The sequence below is a fragment of the Ailuropoda melanoleuca genome, chromosome 1 (assembly GCF_002007445.2).
Source record: "Ailuropoda melanoleuca isolate Jingjing chromosome 1, ASM200744v2, whole genome shotgun sequence".
NCBI lineage: Eukaryota > Metazoa > Chordata > Mammalia > Carnivora > Ursidae > Ailuropoda > Ailuropoda melanoleuca.
In genome coordinates this window covers 26,334,711-26,345,266 of record NC_048218.1, presented here as the reverse complement: position 1 = coordinate 26,345,266, position 10,556 = coordinate 26,334,711, and the positions used below count along the sequence as shown (strand labels likewise).

At 42.1% G+C, this 10,556-nt stretch overlaps 1 pseudogene; it reads left to right on the top strand.

Annotated features, from left to right (window-relative positions):
* The first annotated feature begins 8,241 nt into the window (after positions 1–8,241).
* LOC100466641 lies at positions 8,242–8,570 on the top strand (annotated as a pseudogene).
* The last annotated feature ends 1,986 nt before the right edge of the window (positions 8,571–10,556 follow it).

Genomic DNA, 10,556 nt, shown 5'->3' with positions numbered 1-10,556 from the left:
TGCTTGGCTTTTCCTTGTGTCATTTCAAGTGAACAGTGTATTGTACAATTTCGTTTTGTTTTTTTTTAAATTTTTTCCTTTCCCGAGAAGAGAGATCCCTCTAGTGGTTCGAGTGAGTCTCAATTTTTCAGTGCGCAAAGGAGAACCGGGAGAGAGAGCCTGTTTAATTCCTCTGTGCTGTGGAGTTGATGAGCAGGGAGGAGAGAGGTGAGCTGCAATGGTGAGACACAAAGAAGCATGTCCTGACGGGATCCCTTTCTTTGTCACACAGGCAGCAATCAAGGAATTTTATAGACCTGTAGAGCTGTGTTAGATCCTTGCCACTGATCTATCAGGATCTTCCTGATTATCATTTATGACTTATTATCTCTTCCTCAATCCCATTTCAGCTCATCTCTTTCCTATCTGCATTGTTTGGGGAATATGCAAATTCCTCTCATATAACTGCCAAGTCCATGCATATGCGGCGTCCTGCACATAATTCTAGATGGAAGTGGTTGAGGACTAAGAGTTGGTTATCATTCTTAATGTTTGTAATTTAAAAGAAAAAGTCAAGAAAATCCATGTACATTCACAGTTTTGTTGCTTTTAGTTCATTAGGACGAGAGAAGAGGGTGACGGGGTGATTTTCTCTTCCTTCAATTCTGATGGAACAGCTGGAGAGATGAAAAAAATCATTCTGCAGAATCAAAACCAATTAAAAGAGGAATGCCAGCAACCTGCAACAATGCATGTTTAAAAATTGATGGCTGAGATTTAATTGGATAAATAAAACCAGCTAATATCTGAATAATATTTGAACCAATTATTCCACTGCCGACATTTTGGCAAAGTCGTTGCCATGTGTGCTAGTCAGCCTTCGAAGGGTCACTTGGGTTAGCCCGAGCAAGCACTCTGTCTCCTGCAACTACAGCTCCCTTTCACAGTGGCCAAGGGGAAGATTGTAAGAATGAGTGACAGATCCACCGTTCTGATCTGCTGCTTCCTGATGTGACCCTGGCAGACGGAAAAGAAAAATCTCCCATGTCCATGGGACCTCGGGGTAAGAGCTGAGATGCTTCACGTGTCCCCGATAGAGGGAGTAAGCATTGTTCATGCAAATTATCATTTATCTAAAAACTACAGTCATCGGTTGCAGAGCATTGTTTGGATGCTGTGGTAATAAATCATCTTTGTGAGTTAATGTGTTGAAACATATATTGTCCTTCAATATAAGCAATCAACAGCAATGCTGTTTTTTTGTTCCACTTCAAACTCCTGGTCCCTGGGAAATTTAGAGAGCAAAATGTTTCAATGTCACAGTGTGTGTTTCAGAAATTCCCATTTCTCCCTCTTCAGTTCATGTTGAATGAATAAAAGGCAGTTGGTAAATGGACGAGGCAAAATAGAAACAAAGAAGTAAACTGGCTTAATTCCCAAACCAGGTAACCTATGAGTACATTAGTTAGAGGGTGGGTGTGAAGCCACAAGGGCCACTCATGATATTCTTTGTCTAAATTTTATATTTTAGCTACATTACAAGCTAATCCCGGGGATACATGGGTGGCTTAGTCAGTTAAGCATCTGCCTTCAGCTCAGGTCATGATTGCAGGGTCCTGGGATCAAGTCCTGCATGGGGCTCCTTGCTCAGTGGGGAGTCTGCTTCTCCCTCTCCCTCCGCCTCTCCCCTCTACTTGCATGCTCTCGTTCTCTCTCTCTGACAAATAAATAGGTAAAATCTTTAAAAAAATTAATCCTATAGCTCACCCTCACGATTCAACCTTCTCCTGAAGCATTGTTATCTGCTATGTTTGATTCATCCTCATTCTTTTAGTCATAAAATATCCACCTCATAATAAAATGTTCGATACCCTCAAAGTCCACAGGGGAAAACTGACACGTGAGGTTCCCAAACAAGATGCTAGATGGTTTCCATGAGTCCTCTCCGTTCTAGGAGAGGGATGATGATACTACGATGGGTCACAAGCTTCAGCACCACTTATTTATTTAACAAACACTATTGAGCACCCATACTCATTCCTACTGTGTCAACCTAGCGACGATAGGACCCTATTTCCCAGAACTGTCCTCACTGTATAATACAATTTCAAGTTAGTGTGAACCGCAAGTGACATTTGAATAATACCTGAGAGATGGACGTGAAGCAGCAGCTTTTTTTTTTTTAAAATACTTGGAAGATGGGTGCAGGTTCTCTATGAGGCCCTACTGAAACTCACACCGTTGTCCAGTTGCTGGCTCACCTTGCAGGTGTGGGGCAGATCCCAGTCTGCCCTCCTCCTGCTCCCATCAGCTATCCCTTTCCACTGCCCCTACTCCTGGGATGGGTGAATGTATAGTTCTGTGATAAAGGGCTCAAGTTTCCATTACAGGTCACCTGCAACATCAAAATTGGAGTCTGACATGGGTTTGAGTCCATTCTTATGAGTTCCAGCAGCAAACTCTTGGGTTCCAGTGTGTCCTTGCTCTTTACCACTTCACCTCCATCTTTTCCTCCCAGGTGCCTGCCTTTCTAATTCCAGCATAAAGACAACAGATTTTGACAGCCTATTTAACCAGCTCCCATAATTTCATGAGGTCAGCTCCCTATAATAAAGTCCTTATTCTATTTTTCTTTAAAGATTTTATTTATTTATTTGACAGAGAGAGAGAGATAGCCAGTGAGAGAGGGAACACAAGCAGGGGGAGAGGAAGAAGCAGGCTCCTAGCGGAGGAGCCTGATGCGGGGCTCCATCCCAGAACACCGGGATCACGCCCTGAGCCTAAGGCAGACGCTTAACGACTGAGCCACCCAGGGGCCCCTAAAGTCCTTATTCTATATCACTCCTAGTGGTTGTGTTCCTCTGACTGCACCCTGATGGTACAGTGCTTACTGTGAACATACCACTACAAACGGCAATAGGGATTTTAAAAATGAATAAGTCAATCTAGTAAAGAAGACTATTAATTATCTAGGGCTTCCATAAGAAAATACCACAGGCTCAGTGGCTTAAACAACAGAAATTTACTTTATTACAGTTCCGGAGGCTAGAAGTCCAAGATCAAGGTGTCAGCAGGCTTAGTTTCTCCGAGGTCTCACTCCTTGGCTTGTAGATGGCCGCCTTCTTGCTGTGTCTTCATCTGCTTTCCCCTGTGCATGTGCATCTCTGGGGTCTCTTCCTCTTCTCATAGGACACCATGAAACTCCAGAACATCACTGCCCTTTCCCTTACGGCCAGAAGAAACCCTCTGAGGTTTGATCTTGTAGCTATTGTGCTGAACCGATACTGTGTGTCCGAAGCCACTAATAATCTCCCAGAAACTGGCTGTGAATGTCCACCTTCACCACCCCCAAACCCTCTGCACAGAGCTACTTTCAAATAAGGGCACCAAGTAAATAACCTCGAACGATAACGAGGAGATACCGTTCTTTCTAGAGTCTAAAATCAGAGCCCACACAAGCACTTACCAGAGAGTGATCTTAATTTAAGAGACAGCACAGACTCAGTGAAGCTCTTTAGATGAAAAACTGAAGAAAAATGCACGCTGGGGGCGAGTGGAAGACCTGGCCAGGGGCCGTCATTCTGCCGTAGACGAGGCTCCATTCCTTCCTTAGGCTTTGAGAAAAGGGCTTCGAGTTTGATGCTTTGCCTCTGTTTACCCAACGTGATTTCCTTTGTGTTTGTTAACAACTTTGTAGTCTACGAACAACTTTCCTGAGATGTGATTCACACACTGTATAATTCAACCATTTGTTGACGTGGGCAGTGCAACGGTTTTTAGCCTATTCACAGATGTGCACGACCAGCCCCATAGCAATTCTGGAACATTGTTACCACCACGGCAGAAATCCCACACTACTTAGCTCTCACCTCCTGAATCCCCTTTCCCTTAATCCTAAACAACTATTTTCTGTTTTTCATTTCACTAATCTATTTTCTGTTGTTATAGATTTGCTGATGCTGGGTATTTCATATACACGGAATCATGTAGCACACAGTCTTGTTTCTGGCTTCTTTCATTTATGGAATGATGAAAAATAAAAATTTTCAAGGTTCATCTGTATTGCAGCTTGTATCGGAATTTCATTCATTCCCTTTTAAGGTAGAAGAATATGTATAAATATAACGTAGAATAATATATGTGAATATAACATATTTCGTGTGTCCGTTCACCCGCCGATGAACATTTGGGTTGTTTCCACCTTTTGGCTCTTGTGAACAACGCTGCTGTAAACATCTGCGTCCAAGGTTTTGTGTGAGCACCTGTTTTCAGTTCTTTATGGTATATGCCTAAGAGTGGAATTGCTGAGTCATCTGAGGAACAGCCAAACTGACTTTCACAGTAGCACAGGCATTAACTCTTACTCAAGAAAATAATTTTAGAAAGTAGGGTAATGCTTCTCCACACTCCAAAATGGGACATCCCTGCTCAGTTTGGTTGAGTACCTAAGTCGAGTCCCTCAAGAGAAGAAATGGTAGGTGTGTAATACAGACAAGCAGTCATTGGGAAGGACTCTGCACTTACGACATTTTCTTATCTGTTTTCTTTATTAAAGGGTTTGTAGGCTGACCTCGTCAGCAAAATATTGCTTAAAGCCTTGTTTCCATGGAGAAATGCAGTCTGAGTTAAAATCAGAGTTCTAGAAAAATGCATGTTTCTGGTCTCACATAGTCCCTGGGGCCACTCGACCAGGACAGCTCACATTCCCGTCTCACCAGGCGGCTTCGAGGGGCTCTAGCGATCTGGATTTGTAAGCCTGACTAGGTAGATGGAATCCTTCTTCCTTTTCTTCACAATCTAACAGGCTCTGGCTACCCACCAAACATATATGTGGAAGTTTATAGACAGACATCTAATCCTGGAGGGATTTCTACTTCTTTTCTCTCCTTCTTGCATGGGATCACAGACCCTGCATATGTCAGAGATATTCATCAGGCAAGGGTTCAATAATCAGGGAGCATCCTGATTCCAGGTGAATCCCTTAACTTGAGGGTATTCTAGTGGGGAAATCAACCAAGTATAGAAGGGAAAGTAATGTCTTCAACTAAAGCAACAATAGCTAACTGGCGTTGAGAAATCACGAAGTGGTGATCCAAGAACTCAAGGCCAAGGATTAGGGGTACAGTGAAATCATAAATAAAATAATGGCCTTGAGTTTGTAAAATTCAAAAATAGGTTGTGAGGTGAAATGCAAAGTAGGCCGGGGTATATGGATTAAGACAGAAGCTCTAAATCTTAGGGTGCCTGTGGGAGGTGTCCCTCTCAGATGGTTTCCCCAAAATCCCTGTTCCCTGGTTTATTTATTTTTTTTTAAAGATTTATTTTATTTATTTGACAGAGGAAGAGACAGCCAGCGAGAGAGGGAACAGAAGCAGGAGGAGTGGGAGAGGAAGAAGCAGGCTCCCAGCAGAAGATCCTGACATGGGGCTCAATCCCATAATACCAGGATCATGCCCTGAGCCAAAGGCAGATGCTTAACAACTGAGCCCCCCAGGTGCCCCAATGTCCCCTGGTTTATATGCCTGTGCAATTCTTCCTCCTGAAGTACAGACAGAATCTGTGATGATGAGGAGACATCAATCTTATGATTAGGTTACATTATATGACAAAGGTGAAGGGATTTTATAGATATAATTAAGGTCCTTAATCAGTTGGCTTTGAGTTGATTAAAAGGGAAATTATCCTGGGTGGGCCTGACCTAATCAAGCGAACCCTTAAGGCTGGCCTTCAAGCAGGAAGTTGCCTATGAAAGGAGCCCCCTGGCCTGTGGAAAGCATCCTCTAGGAGCTGAGAGTAATCCCCAGCCAACAGCTTGCCAGAAAATGGAGACCTGAGTTATACAGCTGAGAGAAGATGAATTCTGCCAACAACGAGAGAAAACTTGGAAGTCAATTTCCCTAGTTGAGCTCCCAGATAAGGGTGCAGCCAGCCAAGACCTTAATTTCACCCATGTGAGACGCTGAGCAGGGAACCCAACTAAAACATGCCAGATTCCGACCCCCTCGGGAACCGGAAGATAATAAACAAATGTTGCGGGATGCTATGTTTGTGGCAATTTGTAATGCAGCAGTAGAAAACGAATACACAGGCAAAGTCCACAACATATGCTGCATGCACCCTTTGTGCCCTAGGAGATCCTAGCGGCTTTGAAACACTGGGCAGGACCTGCCACATATTCCTGCTGGTCTGATTGCCTCTGGTGCAGTTGTCCTTGACTTAGGCTTCATGTCTAAATAGCTCATTGTCTACGTATCTTGTATGCACACCTTCTATAATTAAATGTAATGAATGTTTTCTCTTCCCATCTTGACGATGATGCAATGATCTATACAAAGGATTTGCATGTTAATTTGTTTTGTCCTCTAAGGTAGAGTTCTAAACCCCAAAGCCTTGCAAATGCTTTTCTGCTTTGAATCCCAAGTTGCACTTATAAACAAATAAGAAGCAGAAGAAATTAGAGACCAGCTACGGTGAGATTTAAAGTTCCTAGGGGGGTGGTAAACCTAACAGAAAACCCACAGTTTGTCTGCGCACAGACTGTTTAGATGCAGGTGTTATTGTTTAGTTAGCCCAGAATCATATGGAGGCCTTAAGCAATTTTATCTTGGTGATTTCGGAGTACAGAGTGGTATATATCTGTGTCATGTGATTGCAGCCGGAATCAAAATACACTGCAAGAGAGACTCACAACCCTCTATTTCATTGCAGTGCCAACGCCAAAGCTCCCCCATATCATCCAAAGACAGATGGACAACAAACGTCCTTCTGTTATTGGTACACAGCTCAAACTGAATGGGATTTATCAGGATTTTACATCTAATCCCTCTTCTTAAGGGACTCTGGCTGTTAGCTTTGGCAGGAAAGAGAAGGGCAACCAGATGCTTGAAGGCTGGGGGGGCAGAGTTCTTAAGTTAAAAAAGGTTTTTAGTGACTTCGTTTTCTCGTACTTGCAGGTGCCAATCTAAGCAAGAGCACTTCCGATCAATATCAGAGGGTTTGAATTATGACTTACTTAATCTCAATAGCCAAGCCCTCCCCCTCCAGATAAACCCCAAATGTGCCAACTAAATCTTCAGTAACAGGCATATCTGTGCTTTTTACCCTAGAGTAAAGCAAGTATGAGAATTTCTGAATAAGAGTGCTAAAAAATGTATTCATGAAGTAGAATGTTTTTATTTTAAAATTTCCATAAAATGCATTCTCTCCTGGCACGAAACATCCGGCTTATGAGCGCACTTGCAAAGCCTCCAGCTGTTTCTCTTCATTTTCCCCCCATCAATTCCAACTAGCATCTTAAAAAGGCACAATAGGATTTTCCCAAATAATCACCAACACATGATGAAATTACTTCTCCAGATCTGAAAACTGCAGCAAAGAATTTGTAGGGGATTAGTATCTCATTTTCTAATAGTGCCCTGTTCAGATGTAGCTATAACCACCCTACAGTTAGAGCAATAATTTTTCGTTGCCACACTTTAGGGGGTATCCAGTTATCTTAACAACTGTCATGAAATTCTAAAAGAAAAATTAATTTAAATATGCTCTCATAAAAAAAAAGACTAAAATGTGTTCTGTTATCCTTAGTAGTTGGAATGGGAGGAGTCCTAAAATCAGAAATAGAAAATAAGACATCATAATTGCAAAGGGTCTGACTGTTCTAGACTAAGGCAATGACTCCCAAACATGACTGTTCATAAAAATTGCTTGGAAAGAGGTTTAAATGCATATTCCCAGGTCCACACCGTACCTTCCAAATCAGAATTTCTGAGGTAAAACTGAGGATCGGCATTCGTAAAGCAATCCCCAGGTATTTCCAATGTAGCTAGGCTATAAACCAGAGTTGGGGAACCACAAAAATTAGGAGGCATATCAGTACATCTCATTGATTTGATAGAGTGTTAGTTGTGGTGCAATCTTGATAATAAGCTATTCTAACTACTTAAAATTAAAAAGCGAGACTTCTGGTCTGAATCTTTGCATTTAACTTCTCATTCTCCCAAATTCCCAATGGGATGACCAGAGGAATTTGAAAATCCTGGAAAATTTGTATCAGCTCTGAATATCAGAAAAAGAAATCAAACTATTGGGGGAAAAGTCAAGGCATTTCTGCAGAATATATTGCAAGCAAGACTGGATTGGGAGATGTCCCAGTCAATGAGCAGCCTCAGGACTCAGCAGCCTCCCCCTCTGGAGCCCCCTCCCTTCCCAATACTCAGTTCCTGCTCCCCACCCTCACCCCTTCCCCTGCTGCTGCCTTCCAGCATGTGCCCTATCCAGAACCTCTACTCTTTCCACCCCTTTGCTGATGCGAGTACTTCCTGCTGGCACTGAGGATTATGTCCATGTAAGAATTCAGTAGAGAAGCAGCAGGAAGACCCTTACTACCATCCAAAGGATCGCTGATGATTACAATAAAAAGAAACTAGTGAAGGCGTTTAAGAAGAAATTTGCCTGCAATGGTCCTGTAATTGAGCATCCAGAATATGGAGAAGTAAGTCCGCTACGGGGTGACCAGTGCAGGAACATTATGCCAGTTCCTGGTAGAGACTGGACTGGCTAAGGAGGACCAGCTGAAAGTTCATGGGTGTTAAGTGCTTTGGGTTCACTGAAACTAAAGTGAGGATTTCCTTGCAATGAGTAGAATTTTCCCTCTGTCCCTTGTCACAAGTTGTAAAACCTCACAGCTTATATAATGCATCTGTTTGGGGTCTGCTTCTAGCTTGGATTAGTGTAACTCCTTTGTGCAATAACTGAAAAGAGAAAAGAAAAGAAAACCAAGACTGGATTGGGATAATGGCTGGCCAACTCACATATCACAAACCAGCCCTAAGCGCAGAGCAGCACAGGGCCCAGAGTAAAAATGGGCATTAGGACAGTGGTGGTTTTGGGAAGGAGGTTGCAAATCTAGAGCTAACAAGGATGAGATTACTCTGCAGAGTTGGCGCCCATCTCACCCTTGAACTAGAGAAGAGGGGCAGGGCCACAGCTGGCCTCTAAAGAGACAGGCTGTGCCAGTTAGCGAACAGAGACATTATCCCAGCAAACAAAGAGGGAACAGACTCTCTTTGGCATAGGGGCAAAACTCCCTGATGGGTGGCTGGCCCTGGCTTTCATTCACACCCTACGCTGCACAGGGAATTGCCTGTCCTTTGTCAATATAAAACTGCAGTAGAGCTAACCCTACCTTTTCTTTCTCCTTCCTTCCTTCCTTCCTTCCTTCCTTCCTTCCTTCCTTCCTTCCTTCCTGTTTTTCTTCCTTTCTCTCTCTCTTCCCTGCCCTTCCTCCCTCTCTCTTCTCCTTGTTTCCACTTTCTTCTTGATTTAGACCAACACAGTCTTTGAAAGAAATCACACAAATCTCCAAATACGGACAAGCCTATAATCTCCTCCACCTTCTTACCTATCTGTCACTCCCTCATTCCCTATCCTACCCAGGCATGCATATTCCTAAGGATAAACAAGGAGAAAATTATAATATAAAGATTAAGTAGTTTAAAAGAAGGCAATCATACCCAGTAGGCAGAAAAAAATAAGCCCTTTTAAAATGGCTTTATTAGTGAAGGTTAGGAAAAACTATAGAAAATCTCTAATGTGTATTTTCTAAAAGATTCAAGAAGACATTTTATCTACTTAGTAAAAAGCATGAGGTTACAAATAAAGGTATAACCTGGGAGCAGGAAAAGTTGCTTTAAAACAAAAAGTATGACCATTAAGTTTTCTCATGCCGTGGAATTCATGAATTCCAGGTGAGGTTCTGTAGAATACGAATCAAGGGATGAGTAACATAAGCTAGAGAAATTCTTCCAGAACTTCTAGGAAAACTAGAAAATGTTGCCAGAAAAGTTTAAGCCTTTAGAAGACAGATCCAGGAAAGCTAAAATAAGTTTTATAAGAAGTCTAAAAGGAAAGAATTTAACAGATGGAGCCTCAAAGGTAAAAAAAGGAAGACAAAGAATGGGTAAGGGTGGCCAAAAGGTGCAAACCTCCAGTTGTAAAATAAATAAGTCACCGAGATGAAATGTCTAGCAGGGTGACTACAGTTACTAATACTGTATTGTTTATTTGTAAGTTGTCAAGAGTAGGTCTTACAAGGTCTCACCACAAGAAAACAAACTTGTAACCATGTGTGGTGACGGATGTTAAAAAGGATTTGTGTGGTGATCATTCTAAGCTGTATGTGTGCATCAAATCACGATGTTGTCCACTGGAAACTAACATAATGATATTGGTCCAAAAATGTAGAGAAGAAGAAGGAAAAAAATAGAAAATAAAATACATCTATGCTGAAGAAAGTCATGTGACTCCAAAGAGAATGGGCATATTCATTAAAACAGACTTAAATTTGATACAGCTCGATGAAATATTTAAATTTCGAGGCTCAAGAAAAAATTTTACAAGCATCAACACAGTGGGGCGAAGATAAATGATTTGCAAAAGAAAAATGTAAACTTTCAAGTTGGCACCAAACTTTTCCTGCAATACTAAATGGCCGAAGATCATGGAACGAGGTCTTCAGAGTTTAAGAAACCCATTCTCTTATCCAAGCGTCCCATATCCAATCAAGTTGATGCATGGAG